The sequence below is a fragment of the Anser brachyrhynchus genome (genome assembly GCF_964034855.1).
Source record: "Anser brachyrhynchus genome assembly, chromosome: W".
NCBI classification, from domain to species: Eukaryota; Metazoa; Chordata; class Aves; order Anseriformes; family Anatidae; genus Anser; species Anser brachyrhynchus.
In genome coordinates, this window is record NC_137704.1 from 17,391,335 (window position 1) to 17,414,783 (window position 23,449).

General features: G+C 43.9%; 1 protein-coding gene across 5 annotated transcripts in view; it reads right to left on the reverse strand.

Moving 5' to 3' along the window:
* ZBTB7C (zinc finger and BTB domain containing 7C) overlaps positions 1-23,449 on the reverse strand; it is a 216,874-nt gene that overhangs the window by 119,105 nt on the left and 74,320 nt on the right. The window contains exon 1 of one of the 5 annotated variants that reach the window (XM_080572138.1): positions 11,377-17,709. The exons of the other annotated variants lie outside the window; for them this stretch is intronic. The gene's annotated coding sequence lies outside the window, so the exon portion shown is untranslated. Of the gene's footprint in view, positions 1-11,376; positions 17,710-23,449 lie in introns of those variants that run through there. 5 annotated transcript variants of the gene reach the window in all.

Below are 23,449 nucleotides of genomic sequence, written 5' to 3' on the forward strand. Positions count from 1 at the left end.
CTGAATCCTCAAAACACTCCCCGACAGTTTCTGATTTGGTCCCACCCGTTGGGGACTCTTAGTCTCTTCCTTCTTTATATAGATGATGCCTCCCCTATCAGTCCCCCAGCAGTAGTTATCTGCTGAACAACATGGTGATCTTCCCATCTAATCAGGCTCCATTTAAAAGGTTTGTGAGGGTGCGCAGACCCAGGAACAGTGTAAACAATCGTACCCATTACTATGTATCGCAAAAAAAAAATGGCTAGGGCCCATTTTCCAGAGTTCTTTACCTGGCCACGTAATTCCCCACCATTTCACTCTCTGCCTCGCTTGTCAGTTCGGTTGCAGCGAACTACAAGGTGCAAGTTCTTCTTGGCAGCAGCAGTGTTCTTCAGGGGAGTTTCTCAGGTAAACGCGACCTTTTTCTGATCAAACAGGGTCCCCTTTCCTCTTTTTTTTTTTAATATACTTATACCATACTTATCGAGTTCGTTTCAACGTGAGCTTTAAGTCATCAGGGCCTGCGACTGCTTCCCATTTGCTTTTCTGGATCGGTCCTTTCACGCGACTGGCATGCGTTCACCCCTTCTCAGCCGTCCGGATAGCCGTCTCTGTGATAAGTAAAACAACATAGGGGCCTCCCCACCGTGGTGTTAAAGACGTTTCTTTCCATGTCTTAATTAGAACCCTATCTCCAGGTTGTATCCTATGGATTGCTATATCTAGCCACCAAGCCTTGCAACTCCCTCCGTCGGTTCATAAGCTGTATTAAATAAGGTTTTAATTGGATATCCTGTACCTGGGGGTGATCAGATGGCATCTCTAAATCATAAGGCATACCATACAGCCTTTCAAAAGGTGAGATTCCGACATCGGCTCGGGGCTATGTCCAGATATTCAATAGTGCAAGCGGTAAACATTTCATCCAGGAGGTTTTAGTCTCTATCATAAGCTTTGTTAGTTGCTTTTAATTTCACCATTCATTCGTTCTACCTTTCCCGAACTCTGAGGATGCCAGGGAGTGTGATATTCCCATTTAATTCCCAGAGCCTTCATCGTGTCTCGGGATACCTTTGACACAAAGTGTGGGCCTCGATCAGAGTCAATTCCTTCTATTACCCCGTATCTGGGTATGATGCTTTCTAATAATATCTTTACCACGGTTTGAGCTGTGGCCCTTGTCGTAGGGAATGCTTCAACAAAGTTTGTGAGGTGGTCTACAATAACTAATAAGTATCTATATCGCCCCGTTTTTGGAAGTTCAGTAAAATCTAATTGAATCTTTGCAAAAGGTCGATGTGCCAATTCTCGTCCTCCTCCCGGGACCCTTTTTCTCATGTGTTGAGCATTTACCCTCCAACAAGTTATGCAATCATTTACGATCCTCTTTGCTATATTATAAATCCCTATACACATATAATATGTGGCAAATTGATCCACCAACGCCTGAGTACCCCAGTGCGTCTGTTCATGAAATCTCCGTAGCACCCTCATAGCTACTGATTTTGGTAACACTTCCCGTCCATCAGGCAGTACCCATTTCCCTTTATCGTTTTTTTTTTTTTTTTTTTTTTTTTTGAACCCCCATTTGTGTCATCTTGTCTTCTTCTGTATTAGTGAAACAGAGTAAGGGGAGGGGAATGGGTCCATTCGACCACAGGGAGTTAGTCGGCCCGCACTTGTAGCAGTTTTTATAAGGCGGGCTTTCTTCCTCTGAACAATTGCATTCAATCCCATCCACTCCCCATTCACTCCAGCAATCATAATATGGAAATTCCTTTAAGTCTTTCCCACAGTATTAAGTATTATATTAAGCATTATTATATATTATTATATTATTAATTATTATATTAATTACTATATATTAAGTATAAGTATTAAGTATTTCCCACAGTCTGGGCAATCTTCCCTCGTTCTTATAATTCTTATACTCATTAATGCTGCCCTTTTTGCCTCCTGATCTGCTAGATTATTACCCCTAACCTGAGGGGTGAGGCCTTTTTGATGCCCTTTTATATGTACTACGGCAATTTCTTTGGGCTCTCTGATAGCTTGTAAAACCTGGGTAATCAATTCCTGATGTATTAAACCCTTTCCTTGTGAATTGATGAGCCCCCTTTCTTTCCATATTTTACCAAATGTATGTACTACCCCATAAGCATATTTTGAATCTGTATATATTGTACCGCTTTTATTTTTCAACAATTTTAGGGCCTGCAATATGGCATATAGCTCGCAAGCTTGGGCAGACCAGCTAGGGCTCAAAGGTCCAGATTCCACTATCTCAAATGTTTTCTCGTTTACTAACGCGTATCCTGATTTTTGCTTTCCCTCGACTACTCTCGAGGAACCATCCACATATATCTGTTCACCAATGGGTAATTCCACTTCCTCTAGATCAGGTCTCAATTTCGTTTGCTCTTCTATATTTCGGAGGCAATCATGTCCTAAGGACTCATTTGGTTCCCCATAAAGAAATTGAGCAGGGTTCTGTAGGGAGGTTGTTCCTAAGGTTAATTTTGGAGAGGAAATCAAAATTCCTTCATATTTTAATAATCTGGCGTCAGTGATCCATTTCTCTGCCTTCTGTTGCAGTACCCCGCATATATTGTGTAGAGATATTACTTTGATTTCCCCCCCAAAAGTGATCTTCTGTGCTTCTTCCACTAACAAGGCAGCAGCTACCACTACCTGCAAACAGTTTGGCCAACCCCGGCTAACCAGATCCAATAATTTAGACAAATAGGCCACAGTTTTGGTTTTTTTTTTTTTTTTTTTTTTTTTACTCCCTGCCCATTCTTGGGCCAGCACTCCGTATGCTGTGCCTTCTGCGCTGTTCACAAAAAAAAAAAAAAAAACAGCCTCCTTAAATCTGGTAAGCTTAACACTGGGGGGGGGCGTACTAGTTCCTCCTTTAACTTGTTCAGTCGTTCCTCATCTTCTTTTGTCCATTTGAGTAATCCATCCTTATTCAGCTTGTTATATAAAAATTTAACCTTTCCACTATAATCTTCTATCCATTGTCTACAGTATCCGGTCAACCCTAACAGTTGCCGTACCTGCTTTTTAGTTCGCAGGGATGCTAAAGCCAATATTCCACTGATTCTGCCTGGGTCTAACTTCTTAGTCCCCTTACTTAACTGGTGACCCAGGTACTTTATCTCTTGCTCCACAATTTGTAATTTTGCCCCTCCTTTTTCTTTTAAAGGGTACAGAGGGTACAGATTAACTCGATTCTCTGAGCCAATCCAAAGGCTTGCATATTCGCTCTCCTCTAAACAAAAAGGTTCCTTTGCACTTACATAAATGTTTAAGGCTTGGCAAACCCAGTCTTCAAACGACCCGAATATGGGCCAATAATTTGCCTACCTCCCCAAACTTCAACACAATAATGAATCATTTTTACTTTATCCTTTCCCCGCCTAGAAGGGGAATCACTCCAATTCTTAATCATTAACCCCAGTGGACTATCTGGGGGAATAGGGGGCAACCTAGCACTAGGCATTACCCCACCCATGGGACCAGAAGGCTTACTCTTCTTCTGTCCCATCTTCCGGAGTGCCTTCACACACACACAGAGCCGCTTCCCCCTGGTCGTGGCCCAGTCCCTCGCGGGATGTGGGAACCGCACTACTGAGGGGTCCGCACTCACTTCGTCCGCAATAGGACGTCTCACACAGACGCACTCCGGGATCACCAACCCCAACCGAACGGATCACCGGCCTATACTTACCCACCCCGTGGGTCTTCGTTCGGTCTTCGTGCACAAAGATTGCTTGGGGTTACCGGTTTTATTTGCTTGTGCCTAATTTTGGGTTCGTCGGTGAAGGGCTCGAGCGGGATTTCCCGTTCCCGGGGCCGCCGAAATCGGCGGGGCGCCTCCCCTAGAGGGATTCCCAGTCAATCCGCCTTCATCCGAGTCACGGCACCAATTTTGTTATAAGTGAGACCATACAAATTTCTTGGTCTATCAGAAATATTTTATTAATTAAGTAAGCAGGCACAAGCAAAACAGCGCTGGGCGGCTGGGGAGTCTCCGCTCCACCACAGCACACAACTTTCCCTTTTCAGTGTCGCCGTTTTATAGCATCCAAGTTTCGGCTTGTCAGGACTTGTTGAACCTTCTGAAGCTGCGCAGTTCGTTGTTGGGGGTCGTTGTTTTTCTTTCGATGATCATGCGTTGTGCTCGTGTTCAAGGGGGAGGGTAGTGAAGCGGGAAACAGTATTTCACAGAGTCTTTGTTTTACCAAGGATGTTTATCCAACACCCCCTCCCCACTATCTACTTGCTTAGTCTTCCCCCTTAACAAGGTCGTAAATTGCAAAACCTTATCTTCTCAGCAGATCCTCTGAATTCCTTTTAAAGACAATGAACAAACACCCGCTAATTTATCACAATACTGTTTGTAGTAGTGATTGCTGTTTTGTGTTGCTTGAGTGAAAGGTGTAAGGGGCCTCTTTGTGTGATTGCGTGATTGTGCTGTGTGAGTGAGACGCAGCAGCGCTGTGAAGCAAGTGTGAAGTCCTGATCCGCAGTTCCGCTATGCCACAAGGAATATGGCTGGAGACGGACAAAGTGTAAGAGATTGAGAAAAGATATGATAATGGGAAGAAATTTGAGTACTATTGATAAAAAGACCCCTCTGGGTTGTATCTTGGCCCATTGGAGGGACACTGGTGGGCCACCTGGAGGAAATGTTAATTGTAAGACCTTAATTAAGTATTGTAACCAATGGTGGACTTAATAGAGAGAAGAAAAAATCAGGATCCAGACTGGGGAGACATTGATCTAATGTTGGGGGAGATTATGGAAACAGAAAGACAGCTATTTCTTAAAACAGCCTGAGTTCATGTGCAAGCTCAGATTGCCAATGGGACCACTCAGGGAACTGTAGACGATTGCATTCCCCTGACTGACCCCCACTGAGACCCTAAGCACCCCAGAAATTATGAATGGTTATGTAAATACCAAAATCTCATTAAATCGGGAACTGAGAACCTGTTCCGAAAGCTATAAATCATTCAAACACGTATAGTATTCAACAAGGTCCAAAAGAAACCCCTATGGAATTTTCAGACCAACTTTGAAATGCAATAAAAAAAATACCAATTTGGACCTAGCTTCGGAAGACAAATAGAGGTAATTGGCTAGCCTCTTTCTAGGGCAGTCGGCCCCTGATAGCAGAAAGAAATTGCAGAAATTGGAGGGACAAGACTTGGGAGACCCAGAAAGGTTACTCAATGCAGCGTGGAAAGTATTTAGGAATAGGGAAGACACGAAGGACAGAAGTTATCTAAGGTGATAGCCGCGGCAAACAGTGGCTGCACTAGAACAGAAAGAGAGAAGGAGGGGAGCAAAGGGGGAATTGAAAAAGGTAAAGAAAGGACTTGAGGAGGGTTTAGAGGACAGAACCAGTGTGTGTACTGCAAGAAGGATGGATATTGGGGGAAAAAAAAAAAGGATTGCCTTAGATTGCAGGATAAACTTGCAACAGTCAGAGCAGGAATGACAGGGACCTGGGGCATCTGCCCTAGCAGGTCCACTGGTTGAAATAAAGCTAGGGAATGAAGAGAGAGGCATGAATTTTTTTGGTGGTTACAGGAGCTTCTTTCTCTGTGTTAATTCAAAAATTGATTCTGGAAAAGCACTGAGTCTGTAAATGTAATAAGAGCAACTGGACAACAGGAAAAGGCTTTTTTTTTTTTGCAATGCTTGAAATTTAAATTGGGGAAAAATGATTGGAATACATCTTTTTTTATACTTGCCCAGTTTGCCAAGGCCCCTATTAGGAAGGGGCTTGCTGGAAAAATTGGATGCAAAAATTTCTTTTGAACAAGGGAAAATGGAAATAGAAGTAACATATTAAACTCAAATCTATCCCTGGTGAGTCCATAGAAAGCTCCAGACAGGACTCCCTGAATGGATGTAATTATGAACCAAGTGTATCTGGGAGTTTGGGCTACAGGAATACCTGGGAGAGCAAAGAATGTAGTACCTGGAAAAAAAAAAAATGATTTAAAGGAAAATGCTCCCAAGGCATGCCAAAAGCAATACCCACTAAAGGTGGAAGACAGAAGGGGAATGGAAGGAATAATCAATAACTTTCTTAAATATGGACTCTTAGTAGAATGTGAGTCAGAATATAATACTCCATATAGTCCCAGTTAGAAAGGCAGATGGAACACTATCGTGTGGTCCAGGACTTAAGGGCCATCAATAGGATCACAAAAGATTTATACTCTGTAGTAGCCAACCCCTATAACCTTTTGACAAAATTAGAAAACAGACAAGTTTGGTTCACGGTACTAGATTTAAAGGATGCCTTTTTCTGCCTGCCTGTAGCAACTGAAAGCCAGAAACTCTTTGCCTTTGAATGGTAAAAATCCTAATAGAGGACGGAAAACTCAGCTTACTTGGACTGTGTTACCACAGGGGTTCAAGAATAGCCCCACCATATTCAGGAACCAACTAGCCTGTGATCTTGAAGCTTGGAAAACCCCTTCAGGAAAAGGGGACACTGCTGCAGTATGTAGATGACCTGTTGATAGCTACCAAAGAAGAAAAGTAATGTGTATAATGGACTACTAGTTTACTAAATTTTTTCGGCACTAATACAGTGAACCCAGCTTCTTTCCTCAGTAACAGAGTTACCAGATCACCCATTCATGACTGCATCAAGACCATGGACACGGCCTACTCCAGCCGACCAGACTTAAAGGATACAGCCCTAGAAGATGCAGAGAACTGGTATATAGATGGCAGCAGCTTCATCTGCCAGGGAATTTGCCTCACAAGATACGCGGTAACAAACATCAGCCCAGAAGGCTGAAATCATCACCTTGGTAAGAGCTCTTGAGCTTGCAAAAGGGAAAAGAATTAACGTTTCGACAGATTTGAAATATGCCTTTGGTGTGGTGCATGCACATGGGGCAATTTGGAAGGAGAGGCGCCTCTTACCAGCCTCAATTAAACATGTAGAAGCAATACTGAAGTTACTCCAAGCAGTATACATGCCTATTAAAGTTGCCATTATGCGCTGTAAAGCGCATCAAACAGGGGATACTGATATTGAAAGGGGAAATAGATTGGCTGACACAGAAGCCAAAGGGGCAGCAGAATGGGCATCTGAGAACCAAAATTTGGCACTAGTACCAGGAACAGAAAACCAGGCATTAACAAAAGCCTTAGAAAATGAAGCAGAATATTCTAAGATCAATAAGCAGTCAACTGAAGATGTAAATAGAAAATGTTACCTACAGGTTTAGCACAAATAAACGATGGGAGAATCATGATACCATATTATATTAGATGGTAATTGGAGAACATAAAACATGCTGGGGAGCTGAAATATTATATCAGTTTTTAAGTAGAAAATGGATAGGACCTAATTTGTATACCATTGTCAGGCGCTACCCATGGCACTTCTTAGAATTAGAACTAGGCCTAGGACCAAGGAAAAATTAAGCCCCTTTGAGATATTGTATGGCAGGCCTTACATATCAATAAGAACGTTTTAGGCACTAAACCTTTTATTAGCCTCTCAAGGGGAATTATGCACTTTAATAAATATTAGTTGCTGTATGTACGTAAATGAAGCAGGATGAATTGAGATTGATCTCAAAAAATATTTGGAAAAGACCAAGCTCTTACACAAGGTAGTTTAAGGTGACACTTCGTGGGGTTTTCAAGAATTATGGAACAAACTGACCTCTTGGCTACCCAACTTTTCTTGGCTTAAGCAATTGTTTATAGGAATATCGACCTTGCTTATACTAGTATTCTTAACCTGTGTATTGGTACAGCGTGCATTTTGGTGCTGTATAGAAGGACTAGATGGTTATGAAACCTGGAAGTGTAACCGAATCAAGGACCATGGAGAAACTGGTAAGAATTTTATGAAAACTTTGAATCAAGGAGTGCTACAAGCAAAAGAATTTGCTTAGGATAAAGAAAAGGGGGGGGGGACTTGAGACAGGGAGCAAAATAAAGGATGGTGATTCCATAGGTCTTAGCTAGCACAATTGTACGTTAACAACCCCAAAGATAAGGGAGTAAAAGACTGTACACATAGATAAGGGAACCAGCAAGAACTGGCTTGACTGATGGAGTCTGCCAAAGAAAGGAAGGGTCAGGAGTTTAGCAGCAAGGAAGGCTTCTGGCCTTCATCAAAAGACCACCAGAGTATGCCACGTGACCACCCAAGGACTCCAGTACGCACACAAATAGGGGTGGGAACCTACGTTAATGATTCTTCAGAGACCTGATGAATATGCCAGAGACTTACAGGAAATGAATGTGTATATATCCCACTAATATGGGCACACTGCCAGTAACCCTTGGTGTGTGTGTGTTAGGCAGAGCGATCCCCCCCACGCCTGGCACCATAATAAAGAATACCTGCTTAATAACTTCAGTTATTGAATTTTCACTGCGTCAACCTCATTGGCTAACCATGCTTGAAGACTTCAGCAGAGGCTACAGGAACTGCAGCAAACAGCCAAGAGCATGCTGATGTCCCCTGCCCTGCTCCCTGTGTGCCACGACCCCCCCCCACTCTGCCTCCTCATCCTCATCAGCTCCTTGCCTTGCTCTCTCCTCCTGGTGCTGGTTCTCTACTTCATACATGAGCCTGCAGGGAGGCACTGGCCACTTCTATATTTTTTTTTCCATTTTTATCTCTTTTTCCCCCCCATTTTTTCCGTTTTTATCATCCATCTGGGAACTGCACACGGGCACCCAGAATGGAGGGAGAATAGTGTGGGAAGCAGCATGGGCCAGGAGCTGGATGTGGGAGCTGCCACCACCCACTTGCTCCTGAGAGCCCCATGGCCTCATGCAAAGCCACTTCCCAGGAGCTTTCAGCTAAATAAAGCCTTAATCATCAGCCTGGGCTACTTCCAGGTGTCCACCATCAGTGGTGGTGCACCCAGCATTGCTGTTCACACACGCAGGGGCTGTCACTCCAGTTTTTCTCACATTACACAACAGAAACTAAGAACTAGGAGCATGACGGGGAATCACCCCTGAGCCCTGACTGATTGCTGCTACTTTGTTTCATCTCTGAGAAGTGCAGTTCCAATCTCTCTCCTCCTCTTTGAGGAAGCAGCAATGCCCCAGCCCTCCTCAGTCTGGCCAGCAAAGCAAGAGCAGGGTGGAGAGACACGCATGTTACACGGGGTCAATTAGCAAGCTGTTTCCAATAGATTTTCTTACACTGCGGCAGCAATCTGTCTTTCCAGGCAGTGCTTTGGTTTCATGACCTGAAGCAACATGCAAAGCAGCTCCTGAGTGTCTGAGGGTGCAGCCCAGCCAATCCTGCACTCAGCACAGCAATGGACAAAGCCTGCCTAAAATGGCAGGCGCTGTGCACCGAGCTCTCTGCCAGCACCTCTGAAACCATGGGTGCTCCACACCTTCCTTGCACCCGTGTGCACAGAAGCAGGGCAAAGGGGAAGATCACTGAACTCATCATTGATATATTTAATAAAAGTGGAACAATGCCTGGATCCATCAGCATGGATTAAGACAGCAGCACTGTTTTCTCCCCAGGCAGCAGCAAAGCAGCTGTCCTCGTGCCCTCTGCACAGCCCAGAAAAGCAGCCTGGAAAAGGCCCAGCAGAGAAGCACAGGCCTGTTTGGGGAGAGGTGCTGCAGAAACCCCAGCCAGACACTAACAGGCAGTGCAGAGGGTGCTCACGCGAAGGGAGAAAGCTGCCTGCAGGGTTTTCTGCTTCAGCATCCATCCCATGCACGCACACACAGAGGTCTTGGCTGCCCCCAGCAGCAGAAATTAGCGATAAGATGTGGATGGAGGGAGAGCCCAGCTGGGTTGTGAGGTGGCACACAGGCAGGTGTTCCCCTGTGATGCTCAAACGCACCAGAAAAGTGCTGTTAGACTGCGCAGAGCAGCTTGCAAAGTGTCAATGCCATGAGCCTGCCCTGCCTCCATAAGCAGCTGTGCGAGAGGGGAAGGAATATGTGCAGGGATATTTGGGCATTTATCACCTTCCCAAAGCAGCACTGTTTATTATTGCTAGCAAAAAGTTTGTAAAGTATCACATGCTGAATGTGCCCATAGCACTATAGGTGGGGAAATTCTTACAGGTAAACCACCTCTCAATGTATATGTAGTACCACATTCCTCACCATATTTTCAGAGTGGTATTTGAAAGCTGATGCTCATAAAGCTAATAAAATCACAGAATATTATTTTTTCTCCCTGTAATTCATATTATTTAAATTCATAATATCTAAAATGGAAATATTGAGATACTTTTTAATTAAAACTGTTTAATTTCATGATATTAAATAAAAATTAATATAAAATAATAAAAAGGTGATACTTTTTAATCAGCTTAACCTGCCCCTCACTGGAAAGAACAAAAGAAAATAAGAAAAAAAGCTAAAAAAGGGAAAAGAGGAAAAAAGGATTGAGGAAAGAGGAAAACAAAAAAAAAAGAAAAAAGGAAAAAAAGCAAAAAAAAAGGACAAAAGAGGAAAGAAAACAGGAAAAAAGTGAAAGAAGAGAAAAAGAAAGTCTAGGGAACTGATAGTTTCTATGTATTTAAAGAACAACGTCAAGTCATTTTTTAAGAAGTCCAAGTCCTTCCTAATAAGATGTCTAACAGTGTGTGAATTATACAGCCATAGAACTTCTACTTACATCTGACATTTGCTGGTAGGAATAAGTCAGATCTCAGAAAAGAGGAGACGCTTGGATTTCAATGGGTATTATCATAACTTTAAATGTATTAGTGGTGATCTGAAAGCAGGACATTGTTATACAGACAGACACACTGTGTTCATAACCAGTGGTAATTTATGGAACACACAGTTTGCGGAACACATAATTTGCTACTACCAAAATAGCACAGCATGTGGTTTTTTTTTGCCCTTTTTAGTATATAGTCTTGTAGTTTCTTTTGGCTTGTTGGAAGAAATCTACTCTGCACAAACTGAGCAAAAGTTCAGACCTTCGGCAGCTTATACAAAACAGGTGGACACGCACAAGGGAAATGCAGGTTTTTTGAAAAAGCTAATAAAATAAATAGATGATTATAGAAAATGAAGATGAAACCAACTTCTCTTTCAAAAGCAGAAAGTTGGAGACTAAACTCAGACTGACTAAACGTTGACTGAAAACGCACCCTGCCACCTCCTCTCTGAGTTTTACCAACGCACAGAGTTCTCACTTGAAAAATCTATAGGAATCACCCACTCCACCTTCATCCCTGAGCTGGCAAAGATCAGCTGCTCCTAGCATGCCTGCTGCCGGCACGCACGTAGCCAGGCTGGGGTCTCCTGAGCAGCAGGTAAAGACAAGTCCTGCTCTCAAGCCCTCCAGCGTGGTCCCTGCCATCACCTCCCTGCCAGCCAGGAGTGCATAGTACTCACAGGAGAGGTGAGATCTGGAGCTTCTTAGGTCCCAGCCCTTCCACGTGCCATGGGGAGAACGACATGTTAGTAAGGTATCTCTGCTGCATGCTCAAAGGCTGCTCTGTGAGACCTCTGGTTATGTCATGATGGAGATTCACCAAAAAAAAAAAGCTAGGAAAAAAAAAGACAAAACCTACTAGAGAAAATAAATGCCTGTATCCCTAACAAAGCGGCAGGGTGGAGCCAGCACACCCTTACATTTAGCTGCAGGCAAATCCTTAAAGTTGTAGCACATTTATTTCCAATGAATCACATCAAAGCTACAAGATCAAAACCCCAAACTCTTGCTGTTTGCCCAGTTCTGTCTTTCACTGGGAACACAGGGACTGTTATTATCACCAGTTTATTTTTATTCTCTGAGCCCAGAAGGTTTAGGATGGATCAGAGATGCCAACAAGCTCAGCTAATGCTACCTCAAGTCAAAGTAAATGCAGTTTCCCACAACCCTGAGCTATTAATTTGAAGGATCTGGATAGTTTGTAGAGTAGAAAAAAGTAGTTATCACACTTGTTATAAGTGAGACCATACAAATTTCTTGGTCTATCAGAAATATTTTATTAATTAAGTAAGCAGGCACAAGCAAAACAGCGCTGGGCGGCTGGGGAGTCTCCGCTCCACCACAGCACACAACTTTCCCTTTTCAGTGTCGCCGTTTTATAGCATCCAAGTTTCGGCTTGTCAGGACTTGTTGGACCTTCTGAAGCTGCGCAGTTCGTTGTTGGGGGTCGTTGTTTTTCTTTCAATGATCATGCGTTGTGCTCGTGTTCAAGGGGGAGGGTAGTGAAGCGGGAAACAGTATTTCACAGAGTCTTTGTTTTACCAAGGATGTTTATCCAACACCCCCTCCCCACTATCTACTTGCTTAGTCTTCCCCCTTAACAAGGTCGTAAATTGCAAAACCTTATCTTCTCAGCAGATCCTCTGAATTCCTTTTAAAGACAATGAACAAACACCCGCTAATTTATCACAATCCCTCCTTTTTCTTTTTCTAACATATTTTGTTCATTGATGAATTTTTGAAGCACTTGTTTGCTCAATATTAAAGTTTCTGCGTCATCCTCCTCCTGTTCAAGAGATTCATATTTCGCACGCACAAGCATAAGGTGAGCTGCCTCTAATCGGTTTTTTTACAATCGCGATTATTCGATTGAATATACATGGTACAAAAGTTAGTGTTAATATGAGCAGCAACAAAGGTCCTGCTATAGTTGATAGCAGTGTAGTGAGCCAAAGTGAGTAATTAAACCAGGATTCATACCAATTCTGGTGGGCTTCATTTTCTATTTTTCGTTTTTCTAGCCCTTCTCTCAATTTAGTCATTGTATCCCTTACTACTCCAGTATGATCTGCATATACGCAACACTCCTCTCGTAGGGCTGCACACAATCCTCCTTGTTGTAGAAAAATCAGATCTAATCCCCTACGATTTTGTCGTACAGATTTCTCTAAAGCTGATATGGATTGCTCGATACGGGCCAAATCCTCATCTACAGCAATGCGTAGAGAGGTAAATTCTTGGCTTTGTTTTACCAGAGAGGTAATTTCAGTTCCGGCTCCTGCAGCCCCCAGAATCATCAGAGTGGCTAAAGTGACAGCCGTAATAGGCTCTCTCTTCCTTAAGTGTTTTTTTTTTTGCCATAGCATGTTGGATGTACATATACTCCTCAGAATGGTAAAGAATCCTAGGTATAATTACTACCTGTACACAAAAATCATGAGACGAGTTGAACAATTTTAAAGATAAGCATGGAGTTACCCCCAGAGACGAACATACCCATCTGGTGTTATCTGCTGGTATTAACCATTTTTCTTTGTCTAATTGTGTAACATTTTCTGTAATATTGCATAGATGGAACTTCTCACCAGGGACCGTGCCTACGCACCTGCCATTCCCAGTTACTTCCGTTAACGTTATTCTTACATCCCTTCCCCAATTGCATTGTGGGGGACCGGTTTCGTTTGAACGGGTGGTTTCTCCCAGATCCCCAATGGCGTCGTAATATGAGGGCCTTATATCAAGACATAACCAGCAAGGTCTAGGCACGTCTGGATTTGGTTGATTCAACAACTGATAACTAGCATTCATGATTCTCCATATGTTATTCCCGGTCACCCCTTCATTTCTAATCCCATACTCCGGGTTTACTGATTTATTAGCAACCTCCAGTGGTTTAGGGCTATTAGGAGTTAGCATTCTAAAAGCTTGTGTAGGCTGAATCCTCAAAACACTCCCCGACAGTTTCTGATTTGGTCCCACCCGTTGGGGACTCAGTCTCTTCCTTCTTTATATAGATGATGCCTTCCCTATCAGTCCCCCAGCAGTAGTTATCTGCTGAACAACATGGTGATCTTCCCATCTAATCAGGCTCCATTTAAAAGGTTTGTGAGGGTGCGCAGACCCAGGAACAGTGTAAACAATCGTACCCATTACTATGTATCGCAAAAAAAATGGCTAGGGCCCATTTTCCAGAGTTCTTTACCTGGCCACGTAATTCCCCACCGTTTCACTCTCTGCCTCGCTTGTCAGTTCGGTTGCAGCGAACTACAAGGTGCAAGTTCTTCTTGGCAGCAGCAGTGTTCTTCAGGGGAGTTTCTCAGGTAACCGCGACCTTTTTCTGATCAAACAGGGTCCCCTTTCCTCCTTTTTTTTTTTTTACGATACATAGACAGTTAGACCATACTTATCGAGTTCGTTTCAACGTGAGCTTTAAGTCATCAGGGCCTGCGACCGCTTCCCATTTGCTTTTCTGGATCGGTCCTTTCACGCGACTGGCATGCGTTCACCCCTTCTCAGCCGTCCGGATAGCCGTCTCTGTGATAAGTAAAACAACATAGGGGCCTCCCCACCGTGGTGTTAAAGACGTTTCTTTCCATGTCTTAATTAGAACCCTATCTCCAGGTTGTATCCTATGGATTGCTATATCTAGCCACCAAGCCTTTCGCTTGCAACTCCCTCCGTTGGTTCATAAGCTGTATTAAATAAGGTTTTAATTGGATATCCTGTACCTGGGGGTGATCAGATGGCATCTCTAAATCATAAGGCATACCATACAGCCTTTCAAAAGGTGAGATTCCGACATCGGCTCGGGGCTATGTCCAGATATTCAATAGTGCAAGCGGTAAACATTTCATCCAGGAGGTTTTAGTCTCTATCATAAGCTTTGTTAGTTGCTTTTAATTTCACCATTCATTCGTTCTACCTTTCCCGAACTCTGAGGATGCCAGGGAGTGTGATATTCCCATTTAATTCCCAGAGCCTTCATCGTGTCTCGGGATACCTTTGACACAAAGTGTGGGCCTCGATCAGAGTCAATTCCTTCTATTACCCCGTATCTGGGTATGATGCTTTCTAATAATATCTTTACCACGGTTTGAGCTGTGGCCCTTGTCGTAGGGAATGCTTCAACAAAGTTTGTGAGGTGGTCTACAATAACTAATAAGTATCTATATCGCCCCGTTTTTGGAAGTTCAGTAAAATCTAATTGAATCTTTGCAAAAGGTCGATGTGCCAATTCTCGTCCTCCTCCCGGGACCCTTTTTCTCATGTGTTGAGCATTTACCCTCCAACAAGTTATGCAATCATTTACGATCCTCTTTGCTATATTATAAATCCCTATACACATATAATATGTGGCAAATTGATCCACCAACGCCTGAGTACCCCAGTGCGTCTGTTCATGAAATCTCCGTAGCACCCTCATAGCTACTGATTTTGGTAACACTTCCCGTCCATCAGGCAGTACCCATTTCCCTTTATCGTTTTTTTTTTTTTTTTTTTTTTTTTGAACCCCCATTTGTGTCATCTTGTCTTCTTCTGTATTAGTGAAACAGAGTAAGGGGAGGGGAATGGGTCCATTCGACCACAGGGAGTTAGTCGGCCCGCACTTGTAGCAGTTTTTATAAGGCGGGCTTTCTTCCTCTGAACAATTGCATTCAATCCCATCCACTCCCCATTCACTCCAGCAATCATAATATGGAAATTCCTTTAAGTCTTTCCCACAGTATTAAGTATTATATTAAGCATTATTATATATTATTATATTATTAATTATTATATTAATTACTATATATTAAGTATAAGTATTAAGTATTTCCCACAGTCTGGGCAATCTTCCCTCGTTCTTATAATTCTTATACTCATTAATGCTGCCCTTTTTGCCTCCTGATCTGCTAGATTATTACCCCTAACCTGAGGGGTGAGGCCTTTTTGATGCCCTTTTATATGTACTACGGCAATTTCTTTGGGCTCTCTGATAGCTTGTAAAACCTGGGTAATCAATTCCTGATGTATTAAACCCTTTCCTTGTGAATTGATGAGCCCCCTTTCTTTCCATATTTTACCAAATGTATGTACTACCCCATAAGCATATTTTGAATCTGTATATATTGTACCGCTTTTATTTTTCAACAATTTTAGGGCCTGCAATATGGCATATAGCTCGCAAGCTTGGGCAGACCAGCTAGGGCTCAAAGGTCCAGATTCCACTATCTCAAATGTTTTCTCGTTTACTAACGCGTATCCTGATTTTTGCTTTCCCTCGACTACTCTCGAGGAACCATCCACATATATCTGTTCACCAATGGGTAATTCCACTTCCTCTAGATCAGGTCTCAATTTCGTTTGCTCTTCTATATTTCGGAGGCAATCATGTCCTAAGGACTCATTTGGTTCCCCATAAAGAAATTGAGCAGGGTTCTGTAGGGAGGTTGTTCCTAAGGTTAATTTTGGAGAGGAAATCAAAATTCCTTCATATTTTAATAATCTGGCGTCAGTGATCCATTTCTCTGCCTTCTGTTGCAGTACCCCGCATATATTGTGTAGAGATATTACTTTGATTTCCCCCCCAAAAGTGATCTTCTGTGCTTCTTCCACTAACAAGGCAGCAGCTACCACTACCTGCAAACAGTTTGGCCAACCCCGGCTAACCAGATCCAATAATTTAGACAAATAGGCCACAGTTTTGGTTTTTTTTTTTTTTTTTTTTTTTTTACTCCCTGCCCATTCTTGGGCCAGCACTCCGTATGCTGTGCCTTCTGCGCTGTTCACAAAAAAAAAAAAAAAAAACAGCCTCCTTAAATCTGGTAAGCTTAACACTGGGGGGGGGCGTACTAGTTCCTCCTTTAACTTGTTCAGTCGTTCCTCATCTTCTTTTGTCCATTTGAGTAATCCATCCTTATTCAGCTTGTTATATAAAAATTTAACCTTTCCACTATAATCTTCTATCCATTGTCTACAGTATCCGGTCAACCCTAACAGTTGCCGTACCTGCTTTTTAGTTCGCAGGGATGCTAAAGCCAATATTCCACTGATTCTGCCTGGGTCTAACTTCTTAGTCCCCTTACTTAACTGGTGACCCAGGTACTTTATCTCTTGCTCCACAATTTGTAATTTTGCCCCTCCTTTTTCTTTTAAAGGGTACAGAGGGTACAGATTAACTCGATTCTCTGAGCCAATCCAAAGGCTTGCATATTCGCTCTCCTCTAAACAAAAAGGTTCCTTTGCACTTACATAAATGTTTAAGGCTTGGCAAACCCAGTCTTCAAACGACCCGAATATGGGCCAATAATTTGCCTACCTCCCCAAACTTCAACACAATAATGAATCATTTTTACTTTATCCTTTCCCCGCCTAAAAGGGGAATCACTCCAATTCTTAATCATTAACCCCAGTGGACTATCTGGGGGAATAGGGGGCAACCTAGCACTAGGCATTACCCCACCCATGGGACCAGAAGGCTTACTCTTCTTCTGTCCCATCTTCCGGAGTGCCTTCACACACACACAGAGCCGCTTCCCCCTGGTCGTGGCCCAGTCCCTCGCGGGATGTGGGAACCGCACTACTGAGGGGTCCGCACTCACTTCGTCCGCAATAGGACGTCTCACACAGACGCACTCCGGGATCACCAACCCCAACCGAACGGATCACCGGCCTATACTTACCCACCCCGTGGGTCTTCGTTCGGTCTTCGTGCACAAAGATTGCTTGGGGTTACCGGTTTTATTTGCTTGTGCCTAATTTTGGGTTCGTCGGTGAAGGGCTCGAGCGGGATTTCCCGTTCCCGGGGCCGCCGAAATCGGCGGGGCGCCTCCCCTAGAGGGATTCCCAGTCAATCCGCCTTCATCCGAGTCACGGCACCAAATTTGTTATAAGTGAGACCATACAAATTTCTTGGTCTATCAGAAATATTTTATTAATTAAGTAAGCAGGCACAAGCAAAACAGCGCTGGGCGGCTGGGGAGTCTCCGCTCCACCACAGCACACAACTTTCCCTTTTCAGTGTCGCCGTTTTATAGCATCCAAGTTTCGGCTTGTCAGGACTTGTTGGACCTTCTGAAGCTGCGCAGTTCGTTGTTGGGGGTCGTTGTTTTTCTTTCAATGATCATGCGTTGTGCTCGTGTTCAAGGGGGAGGGTAGTGAAGCGGGAAACAGTATTTCACAGAGTCTTTGTTTTACCAAGGATGTTTATCCAACACCCCCTCCCCACTATCTACTTGCTTAGTCTTCCCCCTTAACAAGGTCGTAAATTGCAAAACCTTATCTTCTCAGCAGATCCTCTGAATTCCTTTTAAAGACAATGAACAAACACCCGCTAATTTATCACAACACTTAAATTTAAAAAGCCCCTGAGGGCTGAGTGCCATTGTCAATGGCTATGAATTCTTCCCATCTCTACCTGCCCCAACAGAGCAACCTGGGCAGATGCGAGGTCAGAGCCCAGCTGCACAGGGCACGATCTGCTAGGATTTCTAGCCCAAATAAACCTGCAGAGGGATGGCGAAGAGAGGGGCTGACCTCTGACTGCTGCAGCCTCCCAAGGCCACACCACATCCTGGTGACCAGGCCACACTGCCCCCCCGCCCAGCCCTGCTGCCCACCCCGGCTTCCACACCAACATGCCATGACCTCCCGTCTCTTGTGCCAGCATGGGGGACAGCAGGAGGCTCGGCCAGCCCCTAAAGTCAGCAAATCAGTATCTGTACTTCACCACTCACATGGCTGCAGTCGGGCCTGAGGCCAGGCTTGTGCCAGCACTGCTGGGATAGCTTAGGGAAAGGGAAGGGAGCCCATTGGCAAGGAGTAGGAGGCAACAGAGGGGACCCAGGTGTCCCAGGGAAGCCTCAGCACCCAGGCTGACCACCCACGACCCTTGCCATGAGGATCTACATGGTCCATCAGGCAACCACTGCTGGCTCAAAAGCCACCACTTGTACAACCTCACTTTAGACAAACTATGAAAGCATCAACCAAGCCTGTGATCTCCTGTGAAAGCCAATCTCCCCATCTAGCCAAGAGAGCTGCTTTTTCATTGATGCTTCAGTGAATATTGACCCCAAAGTCTATTTTTTTCTATGTACCTTAAGAAAACATTGAAAATATTTCTTCTTTCTCTCTCCCCTGCTACGGGCTGCCACCTCACTAAAATGAGAGAAAAGAGACAGCATGTTAGATAGCCATGCGGGACGTGATGAGAAGTTGGTAATCAACTACCGATGCACGGGGCAGAGCAGCTCTTCTTGCTGCACAAGCCAGCCCTGGAGGGACATCATGAGATAAAAACATACTGTATCAATATACAGGCATATGGAGACATCCCAGCAGCAGATCTTTTGACTGAAAAAGATATTTTGTTTGTTTTGAACTGTTGCTTGCCAGTACAGGACATCTTGGGCATTTGTTCTAGCATATAATTTGCATGCCAGATGCTCTTTCGTATTGCTAATTGTTGAAACAAAATGGATACTGAATGAGATCTTTTGAGGTTGGCAGGGGCTTCGAATACAGCCCGTGTTGAGCTAATTCTGCTCCCAGTGAATGCAATAGCAAATTCGCATTGGCAAAATGCTATGTGCTTTTTTTTCTTGTAACACAAAGATGAAAGCACTAGAACAATGGTGAATGCCCTCAAAAATCCCTTCCTCCGCCAAGGTCAACCCCCTCTTGCCAGCCTCTAGCTTGCAGAACAACAAGGTCCAGTGTGGCACTGAACACCAGAGATGGGCAAGCAGCCTCACTGGGTAAAGTATTTTTATTCAGGGCTCATACTGGCACATGCTGACCAAACCATCCTTCTCCAGCTCAATGGATGCTATGCTCTCCAACAGGAAAAATAGGAGGAGCTGAGCAGCAAGCTCAGATCAGTGGAGAGCATGAAAAGCTGAGCAGGAGAATGGACATAGCTGTAAGAGACAAAACAGCTGTAAGAGACAAAAGCATGACTGGTAGGACCGCCTAAGGAATTCCTGTCTGGGTGTACACAGAATTCAGTATCTGTCTTTTATCTCAAATTCCCACTCGGCAAGATGATTACAAGGAAGATAACCCCACAGGGGTACACACCATGGATCTCAGAGCACAGCCTTAGGAGGCATTTGCCAGGCTACGGGAACATGGGGACCACAAGGGATCACCTGAAGGACTGAGTCCAGCTGCAGGAAACCCTGTGAGAGGTGGGTGATCCACACAGGACCACAGCACATCAATTCAGATGAGAAGACACATTCAGAAAGGGACCATCCAGTCCCAATTCTTGTTTTTAACAGCAGCTGGCGTGACCTAGGCAGAAATGTACAGAAAGGTATGAGTACACAGAGATGCCTCCTCCCCGATCCATGTGCGAGATGTTCCCAGGCTGGATCTGAACCCTAAAGCTAGCAGCCCTCTCTGGGCCTCGAGACCACGTAATTGCTTTTTGAACCCTTCTGCATCTTTGGCCTCTAAAATACTTTGTGCCAATGAGCTCCCCCAATTTAATTACACACTGTATGAAAAACTATTTCCTTTTGTTTGCTTTAAAAGTGCTGTCAAATAATTTAATTTTGCAGCCATTCATTTCTGTGTTATGAAAGAGAATGAATAACCATTCCCTGCTCCCCTTCTCCACACCATTCACAGTTTTTGATATTTCTGTCTATATAAAGCCTCCTCGGACAAGTTTTTTCCAGCCTTAAGTGGCCTCATCCATTTAACCTCTTTTCCTCCAGAAACCCTTCGGCTCTCCCTACCTCCATCACTCCTGAGCCTGGGTGCACACTGCTCAAGAGTCAGCTGCACCAGAAAGTTTGGCAATGTGTCTGATGTTCTCCCTTTCCTCCTCAACCTTCATCCTGACAATTCCTAATGTTCAATTTGCCTATCCAACAGCAACTGAGGTTTGAGCTGACATCTCAAAGAAGCATCCACAGTGACTCAGATCTCTTTCTTAAGCAGTACTGGTCTATTGAGAGCCTGTCGCTGTGCATGAGTAGCTGGGGATTACCTCCTCGAGTGCATTGCTTTGCTTTAATCAACATGCTTGAGTTTTGTTTGCTGTTCCATCACTCAGTCACGCAGTATCACTGGATCTTTCCACACCTCTCTGTAGTTTTAAGTGCTGAAGTAACTCAGTAAAGTCAGTACACATTGCCATCTCCCTGTTCCCCCGTTTCCAGATCATTTATGAATTTGTTGAACAGCTCAGGTACTAGCGTGCATACCTGCAGGATTCCCCTGGTAGCCATGGTGAAAAATGAGCATTTCCTCCTTTCCTCTGTTTTCTGTCTTTTACACTACTATTAATCCACAAGAAAATCCTGTCCTATGACAGCTTAACTTCTTCAGGAGCCTTTGGCAAGGGACACTGCCAAAGGTTGGGGGAAATTCAAGGACAGGATATTGAGTGGGTCATTTTTCTCTCCATTCCTGTCTTCTTTGAAGAACTTGAATAGATTAATGAAGAATGACTTCACTCTGTAAAACTCAGGTTGACTCTTCCTCTGTATACCATATTTACTCATCTGTCCATGAACTCAGCTCCTGAGATTCAACAAAGATGCCCGGTACAGAAGTAAAAGTAAGGGGCTGCAGATCCCACCACCAGTCCTGCTTAAAAAAAATCAGTACTGCCTTTGCCTCTTTATTCTCCTGTTCCCTTGCGTATTTATGTAGTAGAGTGGCAGCTGGAAAATTCAAATTTGAATTTTCTTAAAGCTCTTGGGTAAATTAAGTTTGGTTCTTGTTATCTCTTCATTATACTGGTTTGTTCTAGAATCTTTTCCACTAAAATACATCTTTAAGACACTTTGTTTTTCTTGCTCTCCATAAAAAAGGGTTCTGGTGGGGGACTCTTTCCAAGCTATTACAGTAATGCAAATAATTAATACATTTCTGCAAAAGCCTCGTCTTTATTCAGTACTCTTTCTAGCTGCCATCTACAGACTTCCTAGCTGACTTCTTGCTTTTTGTGTATTTACAAATATTTTATTGGTGGCTTCTACGATTTTAGCAAACTGTCCCTCAAAATTTTTGGCATTATTATGGTTCTACATTTAGGTTGCTATTTTTATATTTTCAGATGTTTTTATTATTTTCCTCAACAGGATGGAAATTCCATTTCTGAAGGATAATATTTACTGCTAATTATTTCCTTTGATTTACTGTTTAATTATACTTGGTTTTGGGGGGAAGTAAATGAGATTTTAGAGGTAGAAGTGAATTGTCAAACGGCTTCCACTTTAAACAGTGAACCGTCAAATGGCCTCCATTTTACCTGCATTTTACCCTTTCAGTTACTTCTTTTAACTCTGTTACAAGAAACTTCCCTCATGTTATATAGCCTGCCTTACAGATGCTGGGCATTACGATAGCAGTTTTTTTTTTGGGGGGGGGGGGGGGCTGCTGCTCTATGAATTCTGAATGTGAATACCTGATGGCCAAAGCCACTGAATGCAAGCTGAATACAGAAGCAAAGCCACCACAACCCAGCTCTAGGAAATCCTAGCTTAATATCTCCACCTGGTTCCAGATAGCAGCTAAGAGCTGGAACAATTCAGTGTGTTCAGCTGGGCTACATGGCTACCACTCTGCCAGGAGCATCAGCATAGGCCAGATGAAAAATTTAGGATGGTTCTACTTACTTAAGATGGTTCTTTCTGGATATTTCAGTAATAACAAAGATGAAAGAAGTGTCAGCAAATAAACATGGGCAGGGAAAAAACTGTGCCCAGAGCTCCCCTGCAACAGTGTAATCTGAAAGTTTGGGGATTCAAAGTGTTAGTGTTGGGGAGAATCGAATGGATGTTCTATTAATGTTTCTCAGGTGATGGATCATACGGTATAATTAAATATTATTAAATGTACTTACATTATCAAGTAATCTATGTATACTGGAAACCTAGGGAGTACATTGAACATTTAAAGGAATCGTTGAAGGGGAACCCTGGGAGGGAACAGGTACAACCTGACCTTGGATAAGGGCCTGGAGATGATGAAATGAGTTGAAGCAGAACCAAGGAGCGGAGGGAGCATGCGTCGAGTGAGAAAGGTGAAAGAGTTTAGCGGAGAGGAAGACTCCTTACTTCATCTGGACGACCACCTGGACGACCACCAGAGTGCGCCACGCATGTGCAAAGGGGAGGGGAGCTAATTAGAATGAAAAGCGAGGCTGATGTTGCAACCTGTAATGAATATGTATACCTGACGCAATATTGTATGTATAAATAATGGCTGGGAAGTAACGGGACTTGAAGCCAGATTTGGGCACCTGCCCCGGCTTCCAGCGCTGAATAAAGCACCTTCATATAATCACTTGGTGGTTATGTGGTTGCTACGCTAACATTTTGGCGACCCAGATGGGACAGCGTGGGCACTGCTGAGGCGGATCGTGTCTCGGTTTCGCTCCAGCCGGCACCGAGGGATTCTCGGGGAGCAGTCGACCACGACCGACCTCCGCTGCTCACGACGTACCACTGGAGTGGTAAGCAAAGGTGCTTTCAACTTTGGGTATTCGGTACCGATTTGGTTGGGAAAGCCTGCCGGTCAGACGCGGCGAAAGCCACGCTCGGTTGGGCAGGGAGCTCCCGGGGTAAGCCTAGGCGCCGTCCGTTAGACAGAGCGAAAGCTCTGCAGGTTCGGCATTGGTAATTGTATTGGTTTGTGCTGAAGGGTCAGCACCTGGTATTATTGGTATGTAAAAAGCGTGCTGCTGCTGCTCCGGCAGCTTTTGGGAAAGCACGCTGCTGCTCCGGCAGCTTTTGGGAAAGCACGCTGCTGCTC